Consider the following 6,799-nt stretch of genomic DNA (forward strand, 5'->3'; position numbering starts at 1 on the left):
GACTGGGTTGACTTTTTCTACACTAAAGGGTGTGGTTATTAAGCTGTCCTTATTACAAAGTTCTTAGCATGTCTGTGGTGAAAAATGTTTCCCATTAACGTTTCTAATAATACAGTATGATAAAACATTTATTTTCAGCTTCATAAAAAAAGATAGGTTACTAAATATGTCAATTTTAACCTCAATGGATCAAGGAATAAGAGAAGAAAGCTAAAACTGTGTTAAGCTAATATTCTTGCCTCTAACTTAAAGTGGACCTATCATGCTATATTTGAAAAATATATTGCAGGGCCATACCTATATAAAACATGTCTGTGAAGTTTTTTTCAGATCACACATTGTAGCCATGCCTCATACTGCTCAAACCCTTCTTTTGCAGCCCTGTTAGAGAAACGCGGATCTTGGGTCCTCAGCTTGAAAAAAAGAAAGAAGAGGAGGCGGAGCTAATGCCTGATCAGAATTTAACCGGAGATAAAGTTAAATTCGGTTGTGATAAAATGCCATCCTGTCAAGACTACGTCAAGGGTTATTTCTGAAATAGTATGGAGCTCAAATGCTTTTTCTCTTGCAGGTTTATCACAAGGTGAGTTCTTTTTGTATTTCCTGCTTTTTAAAACACATGTCCTCTTCAGTACAGGTTAGCTCTGAGTGTTAGCGAGGCTTGCTAATGTAAACAAAGACGTCCAAAACACGTCAGGCATTGTTTCTGATAGCAACTTTCTGTGGGTCCGCTGCCGATTTGACGTCAGTTCGGATGGAATCTGTATCCGCTCGTTGTACACCCGTTTTTAAAAGATTTGGGTACGGAGGAAAAGAGAGAGGGTTTTATTTGCTGATGCTGCGTGAGTTCCCCGACACACCGGGGACACATTTATTTATAAAAGACATCACAAAGTGCATTTTGCATGATAGGTCCCCTTTAACCTACAAAAAAAGCCTAACCCCCTAAACGCACCAGGAGCGTCTGCGCTGCGTTACGGCCGCGCCGCGGCGTTCGCAAAGATCGCGGCCACTCTAGTCAATGGGTGCTATTCCACCAGACGCGCTGCGCCGCGGCTCGAAGCGTCCCAGAAGCTCCTCGCCGCAAGGAATTTCTAAAATATAGGATGAATCCTATTTTTGACGCAGCGCGGCGCGGCGCAGGCAGGAAGTGATGAAAATCACCTTGTTGTCTGCTCTGCTGGTTGAGGGGGTGCACCCAAAACCGGCTCCTTCTCCTCCCCCCCACCACCGTCTTTCAAGTAGGAGAATACATGCCAGCGTTCTCCTCCGGTTTACAGGCACTGTCAATTATATATATATACAATAATTATGATGATGAATGCATATTTTTTTACCGCTAAAATACAGCAACACATCTTTGATTCATGTCGTTTATAACTGGAATATTACAATTATTATTAACTGTGTCTGTAGTCTACAACACAACAACATAGGAAATAACAACAATAAACACGATTTAAACAGACACAAACATAAACCATTTAACTACGTAGCCTACTTACTTGTAGAAGTACAAATGTCCAGGAAATATTCCAAAATCAACAACAACTGCGAGGCTGCACACACGACGCTCCGCTTCCGCAACGTTTTGAAACGCGCCTGGTGTGTTAGGTTGCAGGAGGAGGTCGCAGCGTGGCGCAGCCGCAGCGCAGCGCGGCGCGGCGCAGCGCGGCGCAGACGCTCCTAGTGCGTTTAGGGGGTAAGTCATAAACCTTGATAAAGTCAATTTACTCAGGTATTTCACTCCTTACTAGTGGGATGTAGCCTAGCAGTAGCTAATGTTAGCTTACTTTCACTAGCCTTCTCTTGAGTATTTGCTTACTTGTGCTACTGTAACAATACATTTTAATGTCATATCATATGTCACAGGTGAACATTGCAATGGTATGTGATAAAAGAAATTCTAGCAACTTACCAGAGAGGAACTTTAGAAATTCAGTGCATGTTTACCCGGTAAAAGGACATGTGGCCACAGTGGCTTCTGTTCAACAAAAGCTAAAAACATCTTGCTTTAATGCCCTTTTTTATATGTTTTTGAGATTTTGTCAGATACATTTTTATAAATATGCGTATTTAAGTTCATGCCAAGGCACATATGAAAAAAAAATGGATGTAACTTTCATGCGTGTGAGATATGGAGCTTGAGCCAGGAGGAAATTAGCTTAGCCTAGCAAGCTCAAAGGGATAACAGCTAGCTTGGCTCTGTCCAAAGTTTTATGAAAACACATGCAGGGGCGGCGGGTACTGTAGGCTAGGGAAGGCTAAGCCTTCAAATTGCAAATTTAAAATGCATTTAAACAGTCCTTTGGCGCTACTCGATGACGTAGTATACTTGAAATAGTTGCTCTGCAGCAGTTTTACTTGCGATTGAGAAACGGCCCGTAAATCAAGCCATTGTTTCTCTCTCTAGCTGAAAGCGTAGCAACATTTGACCAATCACAAACAGGGACAAGTCAGAGACCTGGACAAGTGTACTGACAGCGCAGCGTCATACTTCATTAATGAAAAGTAAAATAATATTGGACAAATATGAACTTTAAAGGTAGGGTAGGTAAGAATGGAGAAACCAGCTCGAGTGAGCTAGAACTTGAAAGTACGCAGCAGAAAAAAATCTGCCCCTTCCTTCAGACTTCCTTACAGAGCCCCTCCTCTAACACACACGAACGCACACATGACCAATGAGGGCACGAGATAATTTTGTGCACAGATGGAAGGCTGACCGGCAGGTAGGCCATCCAGTTATTTTAGCCGGGCCGGCTCAGATGATTGGTCGTGCTTTTTCCAGCGCCACGGCTTCCACAGATGACATTTTTTTATGGATTTATTGTCAAAGAATTTAATGTATTCATTGCTATCGGGACGTTAAGAGCATTTAATGGAATATGACAACAAGTGTTTCTGAAGTGAATTACCTACCCCACCTTTAAACCATAATTTAAACATGTAATCCAGGATACAAGCCACATAGTTGCACCTGCAAGGTGAATATAGAACAACTGGTTAAAAAATAAATAAACTACTATAAAGTGTTTGAAAGCATAGAACAGTTTTATGATATCACTGCCCCATTTGAGTTGAGTGTTTCGTCAACCTAATGGCTTGAGAAGCTGACTCAGATAAGGAAATATGATATTGTAGAGCCGATGAATGGGAGTCGGAGACGGTGTGTTCAGTATGGAACTCCACACTTTATTATACATTCAAACCATAGACTATTCAAACACAAGACTGGAATACACTTGTTGCTACTGCATGTCATGCAAGCCTGAATGAATCTAACTTCCGGTGTCCCACTCTAACGGGTCCGTGTTGCAACACAAGCCTGAAGGTGAATTATGTCCAATAACGTGTCACCACAATATTATATTATATGATCGATGATCTGATTGATGATGTGATATGAATGACAAGTGCGACACGTCGGTGTCTTCCCTGCATACGGCAGTTTAATCCTTTATCCTGTAATATGACTTGATATATTTAAACTCCACACACTGAGCTCTGATCAGCAGGCGGTGCTTTCACTGAGTCGATCTCTTTTCTGACGCCGGAGACGGGCAGCGTCAGGTACAAAAAGTTATTGAGCCTTCCCAAACCTGAGCCTCACGCGCCGCCTATGAACACATGGACTATACAACTCGGTATTTGACTTTCTCTCTCTACAGCTTCAGAAATGTGACAATTTGTGGTTTAAGGTGCAGTTATGTTATGTTGCATGGTGGTTGTTTGTAAATATACAGGGTCTCTAAATGTCATAAAGCATTAAAGCATAAAAGCATAAAATCGTCCACTAAATGCAATGTAATGTCTCTGTCCATATGCCGCGAGGGAGTGCTTAAACAAAAAAGGTGGGCTTCACTGTTTAGTTTCTATGGTTCTAAGTTTTCAAATCTCCAGGTTCACTTTGAAATCTATAAAGAGAGACTTGGCCTTTATAATTTGGAATTGAAAAACGCACGACAGTCTTTCTTCTCTGACATCATTACCAAAAACAAAAACAATGCATGTGCCTTGTTTGCTACCGTCGACAGACTAACTAACCCCCCAGTGTCAGTAGCCTCTGAATTTCTATCCACCAGGGCGTGCAACAGAGATGTTCACAAGTCTTTTTTTGCAAGTCCAAGTCAAGTCTCAAGTCTTTGGTCACGAGTCCAAGTCAAGTCTCAAGTCTTTGTGGGGTGAGAATTGATCAAGTCTCAAGTCTTTGGTCACGAGTCCAAGTCAAGTCTCAAGTCTTTGGTCCCGAGTCCAAGTCAAGTCTCAAGTCTTTGTGGGGTGAGACTTGATCAAGTCTCAAGTCTTTGGCCACGAGTCCAAGTCAAGTCTCAAGTCTCTAAAAAATAAAAGTCTCATGTCTCTTCTGGTTGTAATAAGCCTTCTATTGTCTGCTGCTATCCAGTCTGTTAAGAATACTGCATAGCTATATCTAAGAAATTCAAAGCATTTACTGTGTTATTATCACTCCTATATCTATTAGCATACAGTATCAGTACTGATTAGTTGTTTGTTATATGATCACTTTAAACAGGCTATTGCAATGCAATATGAGGAAAACATCACACTTTAGCTAAATGCAAACAACTTATAAGCAAAACACTTCAATGATTTTGCCTCCTTCTTCACTGACAAAATTCAGAAAATCAGACAAGCAGTAAGTGCCTCTGCATCAGGAACAGCAAATGTGTTTTCAAACACCATGACACAATTCCATCAGATTAATGATAAAAACCTAGAGGACATTATTCAACTTATGAAATCCTCCTCCTGCTGCCTTGATATTATTCCAACAGGATTTTTCAAAGATGTTTTGCCCTGCATGGCCTCAGATCTACTTCATATAGTAAACAAATCTTTTCACTCAGGTATTTTTCGACAGGCCCTGAAAACTGCAGTCATTAAACCGCTCTTAAAAAAGAATAATCTAGATGCTTCAGTAATGAACAATTACAGGCCCATATCAAACCTCCCATTTCTAGGTAAGTTCATTGAAAAAGTTGTTTTTCAACAGTTGAGTAATTTCTTGCATTTAAATAGTTGTTTGGATGTGTTCCAGTCAGGCTTTCGTCCAAACCACAGCACTGAGACTGCTCTTGTAAAGGTCTTCAATGACATCCACTTAAACACAGACAGTGGCAGAACTTCAGTGTTAGTATTATTAGATCTCAGTGCTGCGTTTGACACTGTTGACCACAGCATATTACTAGACCGACTGGAAAACTGGGTGGGACTTTCGGAAACAGTTCTAAATTGGTTTGAATCCTACTTAAAGGACAGAAACAACTTTGTTTCTATAGGTAAATACACATCTGAGTTGACAAATATGACATGTGGGGTACCTCAAGGCTCCATCTTGGGGCCTCTTCTCTTTAACGTCTACATGCTACCACTGGCTCAGATAATGAAGAACAACAAAATAAGTTACCATAGCTATGCGGATGACACACACATTTACGTAACCATTTCACCAGGAGACTATGCTCCAATTCAAACACTGAGTAAGTGCATTGAACAAATCAATGACTGGATGTGTCAGAACTTTCTCCAATTAAACAAAGACAAAACTGAGGTAATGGTTTTTGGAGCCAAGTCAGAACGTTTAAAAGTTAGCGCTGAGCTTCAGTCTGCAATGTTCAAAACAACAGATAAAGCCAGAAATCTAGGTGTAGTCATGGACTCTGACCTGAGTTTCAACAGTCACATTAAAACAGTTACTAAATCAGCCTACTATCACCTAAAGAACATATCTAGGATTAAAAGACTAATGTCACAGCAGGATTTGGAAAAACTTGTCCATGCCTTTATCTTCAGTAGACTCGACTACTGCAATGGTGTCTTCACAGGTTTCACTAAAACATCTATTAGGAAGCTGCAGCTGATTCAGAACGCCGCTGCTCGAGTCCTCACTGACACTAAGAAAGTGGATCACATCACTCCTGTTCTGAAGTCTTTACACTGGCTTCCTGTGTGTCAAAGAATACATTTCAAAATACTGCTGCTGGTTTATAAAGCACTGAATGGTTTAGGCCCAAAATACATTTCTGACCTCCTGCTAAACTATGAACCATCCAGATCTCTCAGGTCTTCAGGGACTGGTCAGCTTTCTGTCCCCAGAGTCAGAACTAAACATGGAGAAGCAGCGTTCAGTTATTATGCTCCAAATATCTGGAACAAACTCCCAGAAACCTGCAGGTCCGCTGCAACTCTGACTACTTTTAAATCCAGACTAAAGACTTTTCTTTTTACCGCTGCTTTTAATTGAACTATTCACATCTTAAACTGCACTGTAACTTTTAAATGCCATTGTCTTAATGTCTTTCGTTTTTTGTAAAGCACTTTGAATTGCCTTGTATCACTGCTCAAACCTCAGTATTATAAAACAACATTGCCTTTTTATTATCTTTTTGGGCTACTATCCATTTGTTTGACATTCTTTTTTCTCAAATCAAAGTATATCTGGAATAGAAGAGTCAGTGACAACCAAGAGCTTTTTGAAAATGATCTACAAGCGTTTGGAGTGACCGCAAAACAAACTGAGAGCACTTTGATAAAAGACACTGGGTGCAGTGCTTTTCCTCTTGGCGCCCATTTACATTTATTCCTCATTAAGAACAATTGAAAAAGATTCTTGCACTCAGGAAAGAAACATATGCACACTCAGCCTTACATAACTCGCACTAAAGTTTCAAATTATAATTTTTTCCTTTGTCTGTGTACAAAATAAACAAACAAGGTACAGTTTGTTAACTACTGAGTTTTAGGTGTGCTGCTATGCATATTTTTTTATATTTTAAGTAAA

This window comes from Pseudochaenichthys georgianus, chromosome 17 (assembly GCF_902827115.2).
Source record: "Pseudochaenichthys georgianus chromosome 17, fPseGeo1.2, whole genome shotgun sequence".
Classification (NCBI taxonomy): Eukaryota; Metazoa; Chordata; class Actinopteri; order Perciformes; family Channichthyidae; genus Pseudochaenichthys; species Pseudochaenichthys georgianus.